A 22,628-nucleotide genomic window follows, 5' to 3' on the forward strand; every position below is an offset into this window, starting at 1 on the left:
AAAGGGGGTTGGGGTAAATTGGAAGGGGAGGTGAATCATGAGAGACTATGGACTCTGAAAAACAATCTGAGGGGTTTGAAGTGGCGGGGGGGGGGGTGGGAGGTCGGGGTACCAGGTGGTGGGTATTATAGAGGGCACAGATTGCATGGAGCACTGGGTATGGTGAAAAAATAATGATACTGTTATGCTGAAAATAAATAAATGAAAAAAAATATTTATTTATTTGACAGAGAGAAGGAGCACAAGCAGGGGGAGCAGGAGGAGGAGAAGCAGGGAGTCCAATGAGAGGCTCTCAATCCCAGAACCCTGGGATTATGACCTGAGCCCAAGGAAGATGCTTAACCAACTGAGTCCCTCAGTGCCCCTGCAAATGTAATTAAATTAAGGATCTAGAGAGGAGATTATCTTGGATTTTCTGGATGGCTTTAAATTCAATGAGAGCATCTTGGGAATAGAAGACACACCGAAGGAGAAGTCCATGTCAGGAGGCAGAGATTGGAGCTATGCAGCCATGAAGTGAGGAATGCTCACTAGAATCTGAAGAGTCAAGGAGAGCTGTCTACTAGAGAATTCAGAGGGAGTGTGGCTTTTCCAGTACCTTGACTTTGCACTGTTAGCCTCTAAGAACTGTGAGAAAATGAATTTCTTCAGAAGTATGTTGTTTTAAGCCTCCCAGTTTGTGGTTGTTATAAAAGCCTTAGGAAATGAATATAATTGGCAGCCAGAAAAAATAAAATTGGGGGGCGCCTGGGTGACTCAGAGGGTTAAAGTCTCTGCTTTCAGCTCAGGTCATGATCCCAGGGTCCTGCGATTGAGCCTGCATCAGGCTCTGTGCTCAGCAGGGAGCCTGCTTCCCTTCCTCTCTCTCTGCCTGCCTCTGCCTACTTGTGATCTCTTTCTGTCAAATAAATAAAATCTTAAAAAAAATAATAAAATGTAGAACAAATAATTACACATATTTAACTGAAAAAAAATAGATAATAGATCCAAGTGTTGGTTCCTATATGAAGATGCAGGAATGCTTTCTCATACCTAATGGGAACGTTAACTAGTGTGACAATTTGGAGAGCAATCTGTGTAGTTGATGTCCCAGATATTCTACTTTGGGCTGAATATCCTAGGGGATTTTTACAAATATCCCAAATAGACATGTGAAAGGGTGATTTTTATAACATTGTTCATGGTGATGCAGAGGGTGCAGAGTTGGAGACAACTTAAATATGCATTATTGGGAAAATACAAAGAATGTTGTGGATGAAAATACATTTATGTAGCTCTATACATATTTACACATATATGTGCATGAATATTTAGGAAACATAATGTGCAATAATGTATTCACATAAAAATATAATAAACACGTTAAAGTAGTTTTCTATATGTTAGACAAATGTGAATGGATTGTGGGAATAACAGGAAATTAATGAATCAGTGTATAACTGAAAAAGGCCTTGAATACATCAAGAAAATAATGTACAATGAACAATTGAACATTTTTAATAACCCTCTATACCTCAGGTCTTCCCAGAATATTGTAACTAAGTATATAAAATTCAATACACATTTGTATAGACAAAGTATTAATGTACACAGTTTATGGTTACAAATATCAAGTAAATATTTTCTTGGCTTACAAAAGCTTTAATCCAGTGGAGGACACACACAAACATATAGGAACATATTATGGATTGAATGAGTGATAGAAGTGTAAGCAAGTTGATTATGCAAGAAAGGAATAGAGAGATTAATTCTCAACTAGTGATTTGGAAGGTTTATGGAAGAGATATAATCTGAGATGGGCCTTTGAGACAAGACAGCCTTCACAGAGAAGATGAGAAGGAGCAAAATGCTTGATATAGTTAAGTGTGTCCTGGGTTGAGGAGTGTATCTACCAGCTGGATTGAAGAAGGGATTAGAGCAAATTAAACATGGAGTAGAAGGCGAACTACAGGGGTACTTACCATTGACTTCTTATTTGGGAGGCTGGTGTATGTTGGTCAAGAGTACCACGTTTCTGAAATTATCCATCACAAAGACTTGATTGAGAACTACTTATTCAAGGAGGTCAAAGAGAAAAATGTAAACAAAAAAGCCTAAAACAGTAATGCAGTACTACGAATTAAATTCAAAATGGCAAACAATGTCAAAGAGAAAAAGTAAAAAGTAAAGGCCTAGATAGGGATGCAATACTAGATTTGGTCTAAGCTTGGATTTTTTTAGGACTGAGAATACCAATACTAAGGATAAAGAAAGAGGCTTAAGTAGAAACAACACTGTGACAATGAGAAGTGAGTGCCTTTGGTAGAGAAAATCGGAGGCTGGGGGTCATTTGTCCAGAGTCTACTACTGTTTGAACATCACTAATCAAGTTGTGACCATAAAAATCACAAATTGTCAGTCTTTGGAGATAAACCTGGATGGAGAATTCCCCACTGGGCAAAATACCAACTGTAAGTTTATAAAATGGATTTCATATAAATCAACAATTTTATATCCCAGAAAATAATATTGAAATTTCAATATCATATCACTAATACGATCTGGGAGAGATTGAAATATTTAGGCAAGAAAGAATATTTTAATGTAATTCAACTTAGAAAACTAATAAAGCCTCAGATGGTTTGATACACTTAAATTATTTTTTATTAGTCTCACTGAAGGACAGTTTAATTTGAAAAGATCAGATGTATGGAATACAATATGGCATTCTATGTGTTTAATACAAGAATGAATCCTATGAAAAGAAAATTTATCTTTTGTTTGTTTTAATCCCTAAGAAGTTTGATTTTTTGAAACCAGCTCCTCCTTTCAGTAAAATTTTAAAAATTGAAAATTTTCCAAAGAGAAAACTTATTTGCAAACAGAATGCAAAAATTAAAAAAAAAAAAATCAGTGAGGTTTATCTGCCCATTTTTTAATTGGATTATTTGTTGTTTTGGTATTGAGTTGTCGTTCTTTATATATTTGGCATACCAACCCTTTATTGGATATGTCATTTGCAAATATCTTTTCCCATTAAGTAGATTGTCTTTTAGTTTTATTGGTGGTTTCCTTTGGGGTGCAGAAGCTTTTTATTTTGATGAAGTCCCAGTAGCTTATTTTTGTTTTTGTTTCCCTTGCCTCAGGAGACTTATATAGAAAAATGTTATGGTCAATGTCAGAGAAATTACTACCTGTGCTCTCTTCCAGGATTTTAGTGGTTTTCTGTCTTGCATTGAGTCTTTAATCCATTTGGAGTTTATTTCTATGTATGGTATAAGAAAATGGTCCAGTTTCATTCTTCTACATGTTGTTCTCTAATTTTCCCAGCACCAGTTGAAGAGACTTTTTTTCATTTTGCATACTGTTGCCTCCTTTGTCAAAAAATTAATTGATCATGTAATTGTGAATTTTCTCTGGGCTTTCTATTCTGTTGTATTGATCTATGTGTCTGTTTTTGTAACAGTACCATACTGCTTTGATTACTACAACTTTGAAATATAACATGAAATCTCGGATTGTGATACCTCCTGTTTCATTCTTCTTTTTCAAGATTGCTTTGGCTGTTTAGGATCTTTTGTAGTTCCATACAAGTTGTAGGATAATTCATTCTTGTTCTGTGAGATATGCTATTGGTATTTTGATAGGGATTTCACTAAATCTGTAGACTGCATTGTGTAGTATGGACCATGTAACAGTATATTTTTCTTCCTGTTCATGAGCATAAGTATCTTTCCATTTGTTTGTGTCATCTTCCATTTTTTTTGATCAGTGTTTTATAGTTTTCAGAATGTAAGTCTTTCATCACCTTAGTTAAGTTTATTCCTAAAAAATAATTATTATTTGTGGTGCAATTATAATGGGATTGTTTTCTTATTTTCTCTTTCTGCTACTTCGTTAGCATTAGTTTATAGAAATGCAGTAGATTCTGTATATTGGTTTTGTATCCTGTGGCCTTATTGAATTCATTTATTAGCTCTAGTAGCTTTTTGATAAAGCCTTTGGGTTTGCTATATAAAGTGTTGTGTCAGCTACACACAGTGAAAGTTTTACTTCTTTCTTACCAATCTGAATGCCATTTATTTCTTTTTCTTGTCTAATTGCTGTGGCTAGGACTTCCAGTACTGTGTTGAATAAAAGTGGTGGCAGTGGTTTTCACTTTTTTGTTGAATCTTAGGGGAATAGCTCCCCTTTTTAAACCATTAGTATGATGTTCCCTGTATATTTTTCATATTTGGCCTTAATTATGTTGAGGTATATTCCCTCTAAACTGACTTCGTGAGGGTTTGTATGAATGGATGTTGTACTTTGTCAAATACTTTTTCTGCATTTATCGACATGATCATGTAGTTTATTGTCCTTTCTCTTGTTGGTGTGATGTGTTACATTGATTGGTTTGTGAATATTGTACCACCCTTTCATTCCAGGAAAAAATATTCCACTTGATCATGATTAATGGTTTTTTAAATATATTGTTGGATTCAGTTTGCTAATATTTTGTTGGGGATTTTTGCACCTTTGTTCATCAGAGATATTGGCCTGCAGTATCCCCCCCCCCCCCCTCTCTCTCTCTCTCTCTTTTTTTTTTTTTTTTGATAGTGTCTTTTTCTGGTTTGGTATCAGGGTAATGCTGACCTCATAGAATGTGGAAGCTTTCTTTCCTCTTTTATGTTTTGGAATAGAAAAGAATAGGTGTTACTGCTTCTTTAAATGTTTGGTAGAATTTTGCCTATAGAATCATTTGGTCCTGAACCTTTTTTGTTGGGAGTTTTTGTTAACTGGTTCAATTTCATCACCAGCAATTGGTCTGTTCAGAGTTTTTCTATTCATGATTCAGTTTTGGGATGTTATATGTTTCTGGGAATGTATCCATTTCTTCTAGGTTATCCAGTTTGTTGACATATAATTTTTCATAATATTCTCTTGAAATAGTTTTTTTTTTTCTGTGTTGTTGGTTATGTCTTCCTTCATTTCTCATTTTGCTTATTTGAGTCCTCTCTCTCTTTTTAATGACTCTGATTAAAAGCATATCAATTTTTGTGATCTTTTCAAAAAACCAGCTCCTGATTTCATTGGTCTTTTCTGTTGGACTTGTTTTGGCTTTTTGTTTTTGTTTTTGTTTTGTTTTTTTTTAATTTTCTCTTTAATTTATATTTTCTCTGATCTTTATTATTTCTTTCCTTATCCTGGGTTTAGGTTTTGTTTTTTCTTCTTCTCACTCCTTTACATGTGAATTTAGGTTGTTTATTTGAGATTTATCTTCTTAAGATATGCCTGTATTGCTATAAACTTCCCTCTTTGAAGATTTTGAACCATTGTGTGTTCTTTTCTTTTCTTTCTTTCTTTCTTTATTTTTTTTTAAATTTCCTCTTCAATTTATTGGTTGACCCATTCATTGTTTAGTAGCATGTGATTTAACCTCCAAGTGTTTGTCTTATTTCCAGATTTTTTCTTGTGGTTGATTTCTACTTTTATAGCATTGTGGTCAGCAGAGATGCATGGTATGACATCAATCTTTATGAATTTGTTGAGGCTTATCTGATAGGTCAATATGTGACCTATTCTACAGAATTTTCCATGTACTTGAAAAAAATGTGTATTTTGCTCTTTTATGATAGAATGTTCTGAATATGTCTATTAAATCCATCTGCTTCCTCTAGTTGACTATTTATTTCATCTAGTGTATTTTCATTTTCAATTATTGAATGCTTCATCTCTGGTTGGTTCTTTTTTATGTTTTCTATGTTGAGGGTCTTATTGAGGCCCTCCACTCTTTTCTCAAGTCCAGTGAGTATCTTTTTGATGATTACTTTAAATTCTCTCAGGCATATTACTTATTTCCATTTCATTTAGGTCTCTTGCTGTCATTCTGTTATAGTCTCCCATTTGGGACATATTCCTCTCTGACTCCTCATTTTGTCTAGCTCTCTGTATTGTTTTTATGTGAGGAAAGCCAGCTATATTTTCTGCTCTTGAAAGTAGTGGCCTTATGAAGAAGAGGTCCTGTAGTGCCCTGAAGTACAATGTCCTCTATTCACCAGAACCCAGTTCTTCAGGAGTGTCTACTGTGTTGTTGTGTGCATGTTACTGCTGAGACTGAGCCACATTTGCCTTCAGTACAATCAACCTCAATGGCTCTCTTTGCCTGTTGTGAGCAGGGTTTGGTCTCTGTGTTGTAGGTAGGCCAGTCTGGGGCTGCCTTGGGCTGGAGTTGAGTCAGACTAGGCATTTGCCAGAGATACAGTATTATCATACTGCAGGGTGCTTTCCCTGTGCTGTCCCCTGAGAAACATTTATTGCTATATGGGCCCTGCAGTCAGACTTGATGTCTACCTCTAGTGCACTGTTTGGGACATAATTGGACTGGCTTGTGTGGTTATCTTCCCCTCTTCCTGCTGCAGGAGTCACTTTTGAGTGGTGATGGCCCATATTGGTGTTGATTTCTTACTGTCAGGCTTGTGGGACTGCTTTGGATGGCTCTGACCAGAGGTATATTGGAGGGACAGGTCTATGGAGAGCATAGTGACAGGGAGCACAATTTTAGCAAGATTTACACAGATCTGGTCTGGGAGGAGGTTGAATTTGCTTTTGAAAACTGCTTTAGGGTTAAGGGTAGGATCCTCAGACAAGCACAGGGTGGGGCATACTGTTAGTAAGATAGGTGGAGAGTGTTGGTACTGTTCTTGTTCCTACAGGTGTGCTGGGGTGCAGAAAGGAAAATGACACCAGCCAGCTCATTTTTTCCTGGAGAAGTCTCCTAAACATCCATACTATTCCAGATCCAACTCTGAGATTAATAAATCAGTTTCCTTCTCATATACCCCAGGTGTGTTTCACAGCACTGCTTCTATGATGAGTATCAATAGGGCTGTTTGTTGTCCTGTATCTTTAAAGTTAGGGACTCAGTTTCTTATGAGCCTCCAGGCTCTCCCAGAGCTGCAGGTACTGATTTTTAAAGTCCTAGATGGTAAGCCCCACTGATTGTAAAAACTTGTGAAATCAGACACTTCTGGTTTCCCAGGCCAAACATTATGGAGATTCATCTTTCCCATGTGGGTTTAACATTCCTGGGGTATTTGGTGTGAGAGTATTTGGTGTCCCTCCTGTAGACAGTCCCTTGGGTCCAGTTAGTTCCCCACCACCATATCCCCACTCTTTCTACCCTCTTTGATGCAAACCCTACATTTTGCTGTGGAGAGTCTGTTCTGCCAATCTTGGACTTCTTTCTGGGTTATTTACACTGATGTGTGTTAACCAGTTCTATCTGTGGGATAAGGTGAGCTTAGGCTCTTCCTACTCCACCATCTTCCCAGGAAGTCTAGGGTTCTATTTGTGTAGAGCCATTTTGCTCTCTTTCGACATGGTAAATCTATGTTTTCTAAAGAGAATCTGCCTTTGCAACTTATATAACTTTTACTACAAATTATTAAACATATTAAGTGTTAACTATATAAATATTGGCTGATATAATCTGAATACAGTTATTTTCCAGATCTATCTTACATGAATTTAATAAAAATATCAATTAAGAGTGTTTAAAATGTTTTAATTATACATGTATAAATACCTCTAAGTAAATAAAATAATACTTATATTTATTTTGAGAGAGAGCAAGATGTGGGGAGGGGCAGAAGAAGAGAGAGAATCATAAGCAGGCTCCACAACCAGCACAGAGCCTGATGCAGGGCTTAGTCTCACAACCCTGAAAACATGACCTGAGTTGAAACCAAGAGTTGGACACTTAACTGAGCCACCTAGGTGTCCCTAAGTAAATAAATATTTAAAGAATTGAAGTAAATGTGTACACATAAACACTTACAGCTAAATTTACACATATATGTATATATAACATAAATAAAATTTATTTCTATATGATATATATATGTTTGTATGTGTGTATATCAATATGTATTTAGATGTAGATTTGTAGATATATTTGTAATGAGAAACAGTGCCTATAATTCTCTAGGCATATGTTTTCTGTTATAATTATATTTGTAGTGATAATAGTCATTTCTGTAAGTAGCTGAATTATAGACATTCTCTACTCATTTTCCAAGATTAAATAATTGTTATCTAGCATTTAACACTTTTCTCATGAGCAAATATTATATAGCTCATGAGAAAGGTATTTCATAATATATTTATTTGTAATATAAAATAAATAATATTTCTTTTAATATAATACTCCAGTTGCCTGTATAATAATGGGAAATAAGCTTTGCAGTACAAATGAGATCCATGTATTTTCCATATTTTATTCCATATTTTTATTCATATTTATGCTTACTGCATTAAAAATTTATTTCTGAACAAAAAAACATTTGTCTGACTGGTTGTCACTAACCACTATATAATAGACTCATAAGTAGAGATTCCTCCTTGATTCAGGGAATACAGATCTCTTTTGCTGGTCTCTTCTACTTTTAAAATACACTTGTCTATGTTGTACACCCAAGAGAACATGTTTACCTGTGTGTTTGTATTGGTTGTTTATTGAACTGTGTTCCAGTCTTTCTTATATAATATTTGCTTTAAAATTTTAAATATTTTATTTTCTTGGGTATTTTGATATAACTTATTAAAAATGACTGCTATGTGTTAATATACTGCAAATAGTTTATAGTATATAAGGTTATAAATTTTAAAATCAAAATTATATGATTATGATTGATGGTTATGATATTATATGAAATGATGTGATTATGGTTAAAAATCATAAAATTATATGATTGATGACTAACATGTAATAACTGGATAATAAAATCTAAGAGTTGGAAAGAAATTCACTCATCTCTTATTTTATTGGCCTTTAAATCCTCCTCTGAGTATTTTTTCACCCTGTTTACCAAGACTATTACTAAGAGGAACAACATCATCCTCCAAGGCAGTTTGTTCTTTCATTTCATTAAAAGATTTACCTTATTCTGACCCAAAATTTATATCTGAGATGATTCCAGACAACAGTAGTTATATGCAATTCTTGTTTTCCTTCTTTCACTTGTTAATCTTGCAATTATCTGCAGAGAGTTACAAATGGAGCCTAGAATCTAGAACACATGACAACATACCCTCTGAAAAATCATTCTGCTCATTCTTTTCTCTAAGTATCTCCCTTTTCCTATGGGATTGCTAATATGTGTTATCCAGAAATGGATCAAAACTCCAGGATTAGCTCTATCAGTACAAATTAGAGCTATATATTCACTTAAAGATTTTATTTATTTATTTATTTTGACAGAGCAAGTGAGCACAAACAGGGGGAACAGCAGGGAGAGGGAGGAGCAGACAGAGAGAGAAGCAGGCTCCCTGCCAAGCAAAAATCCTGATCCAGGACTCAACCCCAGGACACTGGGATCATGACCTGAGCAGAAGGCAGAAGTTTATCCCAAATTAGAGTAATTTAAAAAACTAATAATTTTACTCATATATTGACAAAAACAGTAAAGATGCTTTCAAGTGATCCAAATAAGCAGGAATATATTTCAAGACAGCAGGTCACCTGATACCCAAATACCAGTAAGGAGATAAAATGAATATTGGATACCAGAGCTGGAAGTACAGGTGGTGGGATCGCACATGAATTTTTTACTTCATGGATTTTTTTTCTTTTGTTCTGTTTTTGTATTTTTATTCTTATTCCACTTCAGATCATCAGCTCTTTCCAGTCTTTTCTTCTACTTAATCTTTTGTCTCATCACTTTACATGTGTTTCTAAATGGCACTTCCACATTTGAGTCTACATGACCTTACTGCTTTAGCTTCTTCTAGATAAATCAGTTGGTTTTCTAGGATCTCAATTCCAGACTCCCAGGAGGGGCAACTTGATTTGATCCTAAATCTGTCTGATAAGCTTCAGTGTACTGGAGTGAAGGAAGGCAGAGGCAGAAGGGATATAGTTCAGGCAATTTTTAGCTATTGGTATGAGATGAGCCGGTAATGGAACATTTCATACAGAAAGACTGTCATTCTCAATTTAGACATCATATTCCTTTATCATAATTGTATTCATGCAATTGAATATTAGTAATTTTGGCATACAAAAGAATCTATTAAATTACATTGGAATGTATATAATGTAATCAACCATAAATTTTCTTCAAATAACTTTGCCTATTGATCACTAAAAAAAATGTTCAAAATATATATGTACCTTATGAAACAGGGAACTAATTGGAAGAAATATTAGATGAGATTGTTAAAACTGCAGAAAGACACATGCAAGAGATGAACAGCATTTCTTTGACAATTTGTTACTGCCTTTTCATAGGAGGGTTATGCATGTTTGTCTATGAACAAAACCCAGTTAATACACACACACATTTTTACATATCCTTTCATAGTCATCCCTCTTGGTCCATCATCTTATTCTTTTAACTTTATCTCATAGCTTTTATGCAGAAGGTTCCACCACTATCTCCAACATCATCGCTTCCAGTCTGTCTTTTCAACTCTGCTCAGAGGCCACCTGAAATGTAATATTATAATTAAGCATTTATAGTTCACTATTCTTTACAAGATTGGTATTTTCAATCTTTTGTGCCAAATGTATCTCATTTCTTTTTTCGTCCAATGTTAATAAAATTAATTCATGATTTTATTTGTTTATATATGGGTGTATATATTATATCCTATAAATAAATAAATAATAGCTCACAGGGAATATATATGTCTGTTTGTGTGTATATTTCATAGAATTTGTGTTATTTTTCTATTGCTGCTGTAACAAGTCACCACAAATTTGGCAGCTTATAAAATAACAAACTAGTTATCTTACTGTACTACAGATCAGAAGATGGAATGGGGATCATCAGGTTAAAAGGAAGGTATATATTTGTGAACTTTTTGGAGATTGTCATTTCTACCAATATGTAGAAACTAAGGAGATATTATTCATTTAACCAATCACTTGAAACATTTTATTAGGAACTCTACTGGACACAAGTTGTAGAAATACAAGTTAAGTTCCCTTTAAATAGGAAAACTTTCATAGGCAAATGCAATTAAAATTGTTCAAAATTTAGTGAATTCTCTGTTTATTAGTGGTCTCCGTATACCTGGAAGTATACAATTCTGGGTAGCATAGTAGACATTCAATTTATATTTGTTTGGCTTGTCAGACTAAATTAAGCTAAGATTTATTGGATTTTTATTTAGGTGAGATAAGTAAGAGATATCTGTGTGTGTGTATGTGAATATATATATATATATATATATGTATATATCATTATATATCATGTGTTTCTATATCTGTATCAGTCACTGAGATAAGTGTGTGTATATATGTGTGTATGTATACCAGTGCTTTGTAAGGCACTATGTTTATTATGATCATTTAATAGATGATGAAGTTCATGATTAGAAACATTAAGTAACAAGGTAAAAATAAAAAAAAAAAGAAACATTAAGTAACACCTCATAACTGATAAACTCAGGACTCCAGGGATCAAACTTGAACCATAATGTTTGTGTAAGTTCCAGTCTTTGATAGTAAATTAAAGTTAGGAATCCATACAATTAAAGATTTGTCTAATATAGTTTGTAACATAACTTGAAAACAGATTAAAGATTGTTACATATTTTTAAAACTTTCTAAATTATATTTAAGATACATTTTCAATTTCTTACTTACATATGCAATCTAATAAAAATTCTTAGAAGTAAAAATTATTGAATCATGCATGTCAGAAGGAAGTTTAGTGTGTTTTCACATTGTGGTATTAAAATCTCTTTGAACTTTACTTGCAAAGAGTTCTCAAATGCCATTAGTAGCATTTAAAAAATGTGAGTCTTTAGAAATTACTCATTACATGTTAATTTTGCATTTAGCTTTATAATACTATTTTAATTTTTTTTTTAAGATTTTATCTATTCACTTGACAGAGAGAGAGAGATCACAAGTAGATGGAGAGACAGGCAGAGAGAGAGGAGGAAGCAGGCTCCCTGCTGAGCAGAGAGCCTGATGTGGGGCTTGATCCCAAGACTTTGGGAGAGGCTTTAACCCACTAAGCCACCCAGGTGCCCCAATACTGTTTGATCTTAAATCAGTGTTCAAACTTTGTGTCAAATAAGCATATCTTAACCTTGAAATGTTAGGTGTATTCAATTTTTTCTTGATAAAATTTTTCAGGTGATTTCATTGGAAGGATAATTTTAATTTTCTCAAGGATAAGAGTTATATTCTGCCCATATTTACAATACTTGTTAATTAGAATTGAAATAACTTGTTAATTAGAATTGTTATTATTTTATATATATATACTATACATAGTATATATATAAAATTATAAAATTTTGTTAATATTATTTTATTTCACATATTGAGACTAATGACTTTTGAGTAATTCCACATAGACTTAAAGCATTTTTATTCTTATACCTCATATACTGACTTTCATGAAGCTACTTTATATTATATGAGATTGGTTTGTAAATTAATTTCTTTACAGTAGCAGTGGGAATTATTAAAATAAGCACAAAATTAAAATGAGCACTATTAACAGGCCAATATATGATTTGATGATATCTCTTTCTAGAAACTATGCATTCTCCATACAGAGCATGGTTTCATAAACAAGAAGAGAGTGGTCTATATGTAAGTGATCTTCACATTACATTCGTAAGTACCTCTAATCACCACAATTTTGGGGTTCACTTTAATCTCAGTTAATCATAATCAGTTACTGAAAATCCAAATAAGGATCTGCATTTGGTAATAATGTGAGTGGCCTATCTATGGATCTTTAATTATTTAATTTGTTGCATAATTTGTTTAGAAAATTCTTAGAGCAGTCTTACATTTATCATTTTCTAAATTGTTTTCTTACCTTTAAGACGTTATAAACTACAGTGACTCAGAACATTAAAACAGAAAATATACTATTCAACAAGTCACAATTATGAATGACTGAAAGAAAAAACAATTTGCCAATGTTATAGAGAGCTGAAAGAAACTTGAGTTATATAGTGCTTTATTTCCTAGATTCACATTCTCTTTGGAGACATGTTAAATCCAAAGATGTTTTAAAAATTATTCAGAAGGCAGCAAGCTTTTATTTGGAAGGCAGCTTAATACTATACTTAATGACTAAATAACAGACTATTTTGTCATCAGTATTTCAATTTCAAAGCCAGTGCCCCCCATTTATCTAAATCACTGAGCTCAATGTTAAGAAAAATTCTTCCTCAATGAGATGGATAATGACTTCAATTCAGGTATTTTTTGTTCATGCATAGCAACTCTTTCCAGCGAATGTCACCTTCATTTTAAAAAATTGAGTAATGAAACACGTTTTATGAAAATATTTTAAAATACCGTTCTGAGGACATCTAAATTACTCTCATTTTGAATTAGTGACCTAATGGAAAACAATGATAATCAATGTGGTGCAGCACACAATTACTGTGTTTCCAAGAGTGGTGACATTAGTTATAATCTTGTCTTCTAATATTATACATATGGCATTTCTTATTAAGTGCTTTTAATTCACATTAATTACATATTAAAAATCGGCATCCTTTTAAAAAGTTTCTTCCATTTTAAAACACACTAGAATTACCTAAGATACTATTTAAATTTATTTTTTAATTTTTTTTAAAGATTTTGTTTATTTCAGAGAGATAAAGAGCAAGAAAGTGAGTGAACACAAGATGGGGGAGGGGCAGAGAGAGAGGAAGAAGCAGACTTTGGTGAGCAGGGAGCCCAAAGTGGAGCTCTTTCCCAGGACTCTGAGATCATGAAGTGAGCAAAGGCAGAAGCTTAACTGACTGAGCCACCCAAGCGCCCCCCCATAAAATACTTTTAAAAATAGTTATGATCAGACAAAAAATAGTTATAATCAGGCTCTACCTCAGAATATAAAAATTAAAATCTTTAGGGAAGTTGAATTAGAGTGCATTAATTTTATCCATTTCTTAATAACTTTATAGATTTCAAGGGTACTTTTTTTGCATTTTTCCCACAGTATCATACACACTGAAATGAATTCTTTCATCATACATACAATGTGATTTTTTAATGAGAATGTTCATATATTTATAAAAGGATTTGACATCAAAAATACAATATCTCATTCAAATTTCTAGTTTTCAGATGAACAAGGTAACTTTACACAGTTGTGACCATGAGAACAAGTGTTTGAGACCAATAGTAAAAGTTTCATGAAATTACTAATTACTGACTGCTTCTAAAACTATTGAGGCAGCTAAACAGGTTTATCTGTGAGCAGGACTTTTTTATTAGTTATAAAATAAAGCCCTTTTGAATTCTTTATAAAATTTAAACCAAAAGACTTATTATCATCTGAATTCATGTAATCTTCATTATTTGTCTTGGTCTTTTCAAGACCTTCCTTGGAAAACTTAATTATTTATAATTGATTTCAGCATTTGGTGAAAAAAATTCATATTCTTCCTTACACTTTAAGCCAAAATGAATTTAAGTTGATAAAATTTCCAATTAAAAAACAAATTTGTAGAAAAAATAAAATGCATATAAACTTCATGCGAGGAAGGACTTTCTCAGCATGATTACAAAAGGAACATAATCTATGGTTTTGCAGAAATGCCTATCTACATCATAGCTTACTTCACTGCTCATTTCAGTTAGGCAGAGACAGTGAAACATTTAGTCATACTGACTATTCATACAGATCGTGATTCTGCTATTTACCAGCTTGAGACTCTGGATATGTTGCTCCGTTTATCATCTCTAATGTAAGGATAATAAGTATTTACCTCCCAATGTAGTTCTAAGAGGAAAAAGTATATATTCCATGTCTGGCATACTTTAAGTACCTTACCAATGTTACTATTGTTACTAAACACACTAGGATTCATTGAACTTAATCCATAAGGATAAACCTCTGAATTCTATTCTCAGATATAAGATTCTAACTCTGAAGCCATCCTTTGACTAAAACCAAGATTTTGATCAGATCCAGTTTTTCTATATAAAATATTTCATATTCAGTTTACTTCTTTGACACTTTATGTCAAAGTATTTCATCCTTGGGCTTTTAAAGTATCAGTGAATACCAGTTAATAAAGAGTAAGATTATCCAGACGTTTTGCAGCAAATTAACGTTTTGTAGGTTACAACACATTGTCCTTTTTCTCTGTATTTAGATAAATAAGCAATGAGACAGAACAGAGTGTGAATCATGTGGCATTTATTTACACATGATAGGTTATTACTACCATGAGGCTGAAAGCCAAATGGTATCAAAATGAATGAAGTGTGAATTAGGCATAGTATGCCTGGGCTGACATGTCTAAGTGCATTATGAAATGGGCCTCATAAAATCAAATTAACATATGTAGAAATGCTTCAAAATAATAAGGTTAGTTGATGTCAGCAAAACCCATAACTAAGGATTGTGTGACTTGAACAGTGTTAATTAAAGTTCAGAATTCTTGTTGGAAACACAATTGGATTTTTTGTTGTTGTTCATTTTTGTTGGAGTTTATTGCTTATTTGGCTGTTATGTGAGATTTGTTAATATAGATATTAACATAACAACATGTCAAATAGTCAAATTTAACAGAGAACCCATAGTACTGATATATAATGGTGTTAGCCTTCATGGGTTTAATTTTCTATAAGCTCCATTTGAAATTCTAATACTAGCACACGCCTACCAAGTCAACATTATTCCATTGTGCACCAATCCTTCTCAGATATATAGCTCCATATGTACTATTGTACATTAGTATTACATGTACTATTATTATATATGTACTAATGCTGTATGTAAATTTATAAATTTTTCTATCTCTATTCACTTCCAGGATTTAGGGATACCTTCAGCTAGTCTATGTCCTCAATTAGTCTGAAGCTCATAATTATTTCTAAATTATATTATGAATAAATATATATACCAAGAAATTTAGACATCATTTTCTGTTATTGCTTTACAGTTACAAATTATCTAAATATTACTTATACCCAAGTGGATTAGGTCCATCCTTATTATTTCAAAAGCAACGATCACACACACAGGCACATGTACATACACACACACAAAGATTTTCATCTATTTTGTAATATATATGAGTCAGACCACTCACTGCTCAGCAGTTCTACAAGGAGTTCTCAAATATCCTTTACCCAGCCTCTTCTTAAATTAATATTATTGTACATAGAACATTCATCAAAACTAAGAATTTGCTCTTTAGGCAATATTGTTAACTAAAGTTTAGAAGTTATTTGGATTTCAGCAGTTGCTCCACTAATAACTTTTTTCTTTTCCTGAATTCAATATAGTATTCCACATTACATTTAATTCTGTCTTTGTAGTCTCCTCCAGTCTGTGATAGTTCTGCAGACTTGTCTTGTATTACTTCGGGACTTTGAAGATTATTGGTCAGTTATTTTCTCTACTGTAGAAGTTATTTGGATTTCAGCAATTGTTCTCTAGGGGAGATACCCAGAAAGATTATTGGGTCACAGGTAGGTATATATTTAACTTTATTCGAAATGACCAGACTGTTTTCCAAAGTGACTGTACCATTTTACACTGTCTACAGCTTTATATGAGTCTCATTTGTTCTCCATCTCTCAGTACATGGTATTGTCAGGTTTTTTTTTCTTCATATTTTAGACATTCTAACAGGTGTGCAGTGGTATCCTATTGTGGGCTTAATTTTTTTTTTTAATCATTTTATTGAATATGCTTTCATAAACTTATTTGCTATCTGTGTATCTTTCTTTAATGAAGTGCCTGTCTAGATTTTTTGCCTATTTTTAAAAAATGTTTTGCTTATATATTGTTGAATTTGAAGAATTCCTTGTATTTTCTGTATAGAAATACTTTTTCACAAACAAGATGGGAAAATATTTTATACTAGTGGGTGACTTGCCTGAATTTTCATTCTTTTAACACTGTTTTTCACAGAGCAAAAGTTATTTTTCTAAAATTTTTCATGAAGTATTTAATTAATAAAAAAATTCATGAAGTACAATAAATAGATTTTTTAATGGCTCAATGTATTTGGTGGAGACATTTTTTTCTTTTAGACTCTATGTGTACTATGTGAAACCAGTTTTGATGTTCATTTTGTATCTTCTAAGTATATTTTTTCTTGCCTTTTTATGTAACTTACAGTATTTGTTGTTGTTTTTGCAAGTTAAAAGCTAGACATCTCTATGGAACTGTAATACTGAGGTCTATGGTTTTGATCCCTGGAAATGGACATGCCTTTGGACTGGGCATGTGAATTAACCCATCTAGAAGGTGTGGTGGGTTTGATTTTGTTGTTGATATGATAACATTCATTTCTCTTCAGGTTTCAGAGTCCTGTAGAAAAAAGCTTGAATTTAAAGCAGTTGGCTTATCACAGCAATGTCTGCTCCTTCTTAGTTTTGGGTCTTTCCTTTGCTCCAAGCCTCAGAGAGGTTCCCTCTGCATGCTCTTGTTCCCCTCCTGTCTATCTCCCAGTAATGTTCTATTTGTTATTCAAAACTCCTTAGCTAGGTGTGGCAATGGTAGTGATGTGTGGAGTCTCAGTTGTAGATTAAACCTGTCTTTGTCTTACACCTTATCTTGGTTTCAAGGTATGTGGCCCTCCCTACTCATCTGCACTGGTTGTAGGTCTCAGAATGTAGTTCTGACCATCCCTTTAATAACTTTTTATCCTCCCCTTGTTGTTCCCATCTTTCCAGCTATGATTAGTTTTAAATCAATGCATTAAAGGCAAGAATGCTTATTGCCTCTCATTCCCCACCCTTCATGGTAGAGACTAATTTAGGTCAAGTACTTTGTTGCTCCCACTGGCACAGTTGTTTTTTTTTTTAATCCATAAACTTTTCTTACTGCTTTTTCCATTTCTTTCCTGTGAGCACATAGCAAGCAGGGTTCATAGAGAAAGAGTCTGGTCTGTAGCACACTTGGCTTCCATCAGATGTCAACTTTTCTGGTGAAGTCTTCAGCCTTATCATGTGTTACCCTAATAAGCATATGCTTACTTTTCACTTGTCCCTGCAGGGACAGTCTTTTTTGTCCTTGGGCCATTTGATCATTCTATGATGATAGCTCTCTAATAGGTTTGGAAAAAAATTGTGATTTTCAGGTTGGTCCACATCTGTTGGGAAAGTTAGACATGCCAGTCTATTGCACCTCCTACTGGGCTGCATGAGAATGGGTTCGGTTTGTAATATTTTTGTCCAACAGAAAAGAGCCCTCATAGCTTGTGCTGTGAGGGCAGTGTGGGATATCTTTATCTGTTTCAGACTCAATGTGTTTTTTGTTTTGTTTAAATGTGTATCAGTGGCTACAGGCACCCCTCCAGCTTCCTCTATTTCAGACCTGATCACAAGAAGGGTCAGGATTCTGCCACTGCAGCAGGAGGTAAGGTGCTTGGCTGCAGAAGGGTCCACTAGCCTTGGAGGAATGACACACTGCAAGGGGATGAACGGTATGTACAGTCTTTCCTCTTTCTGTAAGTACACCGCGTACCTCTTGAGCCTCATGTGCTGCCTATTCTCAGCCACCTTATATCAAGACCTGGTTTCTTCCCTGGGTAGCACTTATCTGCCTTTGTATCGTGGCCACGTTCATGTGGTAATCTATTCTGTGGCATAACTCGACTGCCCAATGAAGAGTGAAACATCTTTTGCATTGCAAGCTGGAAGCAGCACTTCTTCCAGCTTTTTATATCTTGGGTGTAGAATTTTGAATTCCTAGCATGGTACTAATGGTGTCCATTTTAGTTTTCTTTATTATGAAATTGTAATTATTTCTTAAAGTTGTTTACTTAGTACTAATTAATATAGAATTCAGCTTATGGTCTGAAAGGGCACTGAATCTGTACAGGGTTTTTACTTTGTAAGAGAATTGTCATTTTTTTATGGTTTTTTCAAAATTAACAAAATTTAAATGCAATACTCTAGAAGCAGTGGCTTGCTCTTTATATTGCATTTAAGCCAAATGCAATACTCTAGAAGCAGTGGCCTGCTTTTTTTATTGCATTTGAGCCAAATGCAATACTCTAGAAGCAGTGGCCACGGGCCTGTGGCGGGCTTCTCACGCCAGGAGAATGGCGCCAGTGTGATCCTCCGAGACACTGCGAGAGCCAGGGAGAACATCCAGAAATCCCTGGCCGGAAGCTCAGGCCCTGGGGCCTCCAGCGGACCCAGTGGGCATCACAGCGAGCTTGCTGTCCGCACTGCCAGCCTAGAAGTGGAGAATCAGAGCCTGCAAGGAGTGGTGCAGGACCTGCAGCAGGCCGTCTGCCAGCTAGAGGCCCAGTGTCGGAGGCAGGCCCCTGGCCAGGGGGGCCTCCGCCATTAAAAGATGGCGCCTGGCTAGTTGCCAGGTTAGGATTGCCTCGTGAGACTAAGCAGAACGCCCAAAGAGGAAGTAAGCAGCATTGGTTGCTAGCGAAGTTGTTCGTTTAGGTGCACAGCCTGATTTGCTCCCTCCTGTACCCTGCTCGCTGATTGGTCATGTAAGCGTATATAAGTGTGTAGACTTGTGGAAATAAGGAGAGAGATGCATCCGAACCAGGGCGACTTGTCGTCCTTGCGGGGCAAGGGCGATAAATGGTGCTGAGACCCGGGAACTAAATAAAGGAATCTTGCAAGGTAATCCGCAGGAAAGCGGGGAGTAAAGGTCCGCAGGTAAGCGGGGACATTAGCCACGTTCAAAAATTAGAATTCCGCGGTAAAGCGGGGAGTAAAAATAGAAAAACCTTGCAAGGGAGAAGTCCGCAGGTTAGCGGGGTAAAACCACGACAAAGGTGGTGGGAAACTTGTACAAGACCGCAACAAGAAGCGGGGCGGCCATAGAGCTGGGATTTTCTTATCGAAACTGCAGGTAAGCGGGGAAGGGACCACGATCAAAGTGGTGGGAATCTTGTACAAGTCCGCAATAAGAAGCAGGGCGGCCTTAGAGCCGGAATTTAGCGGTGAGTCTTTAACGTCCGCGTCTGTTGTCTGTGTGTTCATAATGGGATCTGAAGTATCTAAAGTGCAGTTGGAAGGGTCTTTAGAAGACCTGCTGAAAGCCAATGGAACTCCACTAAAAGCAAAAACTGCTCGGGCCTTTTTGAATACAGTGGAAAAGGCGGCTCCATGGTTCCTAGATGAAGGCTTGCTAAACATACTTCAATGGGACCACTTAGGGGAGGATTTGAAGAAACAGGATGTTTTAACTCTTCGCCTCAAATTTAACATAACAAAAGCACAGGCACAGGACCTAGTAGCCTCCTGCAGAAATTGCGTGATCTTACTACCTGCACCGTCCTTGGGGGTTAATCCTAAGGGTTTGTTACCTAATCATATATGGCAAATGGATGTCACACATGTTTCAGAATTTGGAAAGTTAGGAGAGGTTCATGTCTCTGTGGATAGGGGGGGGGGGAGGACGGGCGCGGGGGTGGGGAGGGGGGGGGAAATCCAGAGATGTTATCGCCCATTGCCTACAGGCTTTTGCCGCATGGGGAAAGCCACGCCAATTAAAGACAGATAATGGTCCAGCCTACACCTCACAACCCTTTAAAGCCTTCCTACAACAACTTGACATTCACTTGATACATGGAATACCCTATAACCCACAAGGACAGGGTGTTGTGGAGCATGCGCATCTTACAATAAAAAATCTGCTTTATAAACAAAAAGGGGGAATAGGGGACACCTTCAGGTCCCCTAAAGATAAGCTCAACACCATTCTCTTTATTTTGAATTTTTTAACGTTGGACAAAACGGGTAAATCAGCTGCAGACAGACATGCAAGTGATGCTGCTGTTTCCCCTAAGCCTTTAGTACTTTGGAAGGACATCCTCACAGGAAAGTGGAATGGACCAGATCCAGTGTTAGTATGGAGTAGGGGGTCTGTATGTGTTTTTCCACAGGAAAAGGAGGCTCCAATTTGGATCCCAGAGCAGTGCAGCCTTGCCTCCGAACACCAGTCATGATGCTGAAGATGCGGATGATAACTCTGGGGATGCTACACCGCCTGTGGCAGACTCAAGCCAGAGAGCTGTGGGCAGTGGTTAAAGCATGGCCATATCCTTTACCAGTGACTAACTCTTCTCTCCTGTACCCTGCTTGCTGATTGGTCATATAAGCGTATATAAGTGTGTAGACTTGTGGAAATAAGGAGATGCATCCGAACCAGGGCGTCTTGTTGTCCTTGCGGGGCAAGGGCGATAGCACGGTTGAGCGTGCTGGAGAAGAGCTCCCCCACACACGGGCCATAGCCCCACAGACCCAGCACGTGTCTCCCATGTGCCAAGTGGAGCCCCCGGCAGGAAGGCAGCTACTGCCGTGGAGGACGATGAGGACGTCGCCACTGACCTGTTTGGCAGCGATGAGGAAGAAGACAAGAAGGCCACACGGCTGCAAGAGGAAAGGCTGCGGCAGTACGCCGAGAAGAAGGCCAAGAAGCCCGCCCTGGTGGCCACGTCCTCCGTCCTCCTGGATGTCAAGCCTTGGGACGATGAGACAGACATGGCCCAACTGGAGGCCTGCGTGTGCTCCATCCGGTTAGAAGGGCTGATCGGGCGGGGCTCCAAGTTGGTGCCCGTGGGCTATGACATCCGTAAGCTGCAGATCCAGTGTGTGGTAGAGGACGACAAGGTGGGGACCGACCTGCTGGAGGAGATCACCAAGTTCAAGGAGCATGTGCAGAGCATCGGCATAGCTGCTTTCAACAAGATCTGAGCGCTGGCTCGAGGCCTGGGTGTGTGACGCCCCACAGCCGTTAAAGACTGAGAGTGCACTGTCAAACAAAAACAAAAACAAAACAAACAAACAAAAAACAAAATAAACAAACAAACAAAACTGCTCAGCAGGGAGCCTGCTTCCTCCTTTCTCACTACTTGTGATGTCTCCATCAAATAAATAAATAAAATCTTTTTTTTTTTTTTAAAGGCATTTTTGGCTCAATTGCATAAATCAGTTTAATTATATGGAAGTGTTTTATTAACATAGTAATGATCATGCATTTCCCAATTCCACTAAATTAAACTGACAGATGTGATTCAGTTTGCAGTCACCCCTTACTTACATTCCTCATGTTGTTCTCTGGATACAGTAAAGCTTAAGAAAAGCTATCTTCGACTTTGCCTTTGACCTCTCTTCCAGAGCTTTATTTTTTTCTTGAGTGTGTGGGACATTTCTTAGCACATAGTAGGCTTCCTAAGAGGTTGAATTAATGGCACTGTTACACACAGACACATTTACCTAAATACAATGTTACAGGTCTAAAAAATGCTGGTTGAGCTAGCTGGAGTCTGACAGAAATGTTTTGAGATTTACATTGAGTGAGGTTCTCCAGGAGACAAAACAGAACATTCACTCAATGTTGACTTAATAAAATAAAAGAGTATAGAAAAAGAAAAAAAAAGGCCATAATCAAGGAAGATACTAAAGTATGCAGGGGAAAATGGCACTCGGAACTGGATGAGAGAGATACAGAACCAGGTTGTAAAGAGGAAAAGGAGTCATAATTAGGAACCTGGGGAAAATGAGATCTGGAAATAATAGGTATTATGAAGAAAGATTTAGAGTCATCCACACCCATGTTTGCTTTGTTCTATTCTCATTTGGTGTCACTACCTGTGACAAATTCAAGACTAATAGTTTATAAATAAACAGCACCAAAAAAGACATACATGCTCTCAAAATAGCCAATCTTTCAATCTACTAT

The 22,628-nt window shown here is 36.0% G+C and overlaps 1 pseudogene; it reads left to right on the plus strand.

Moving 5' to 3' along the window:
* The first annotated feature begins 18,956 nt into the window (after positions 1-18,956).
* LOC132010598 (elongation factor 1-delta-like) lies at positions 18,957-21,640 on the plus strand (annotated as a pseudogene).
* Positions 21,641-22,628: the final 988 nt, after the last annotated feature.

Source organism: Mustela nigripes, chromosome 2 (assembly GCF_022355385.1).
Source record: "Mustela nigripes isolate SB6536 chromosome 2, MUSNIG.SB6536, whole genome shotgun sequence".
In the NCBI taxonomy this organism is placed as follows: Eukaryota; Metazoa; Chordata; class Mammalia; order Carnivora; family Mustelidae; genus Mustela; species Mustela nigripes.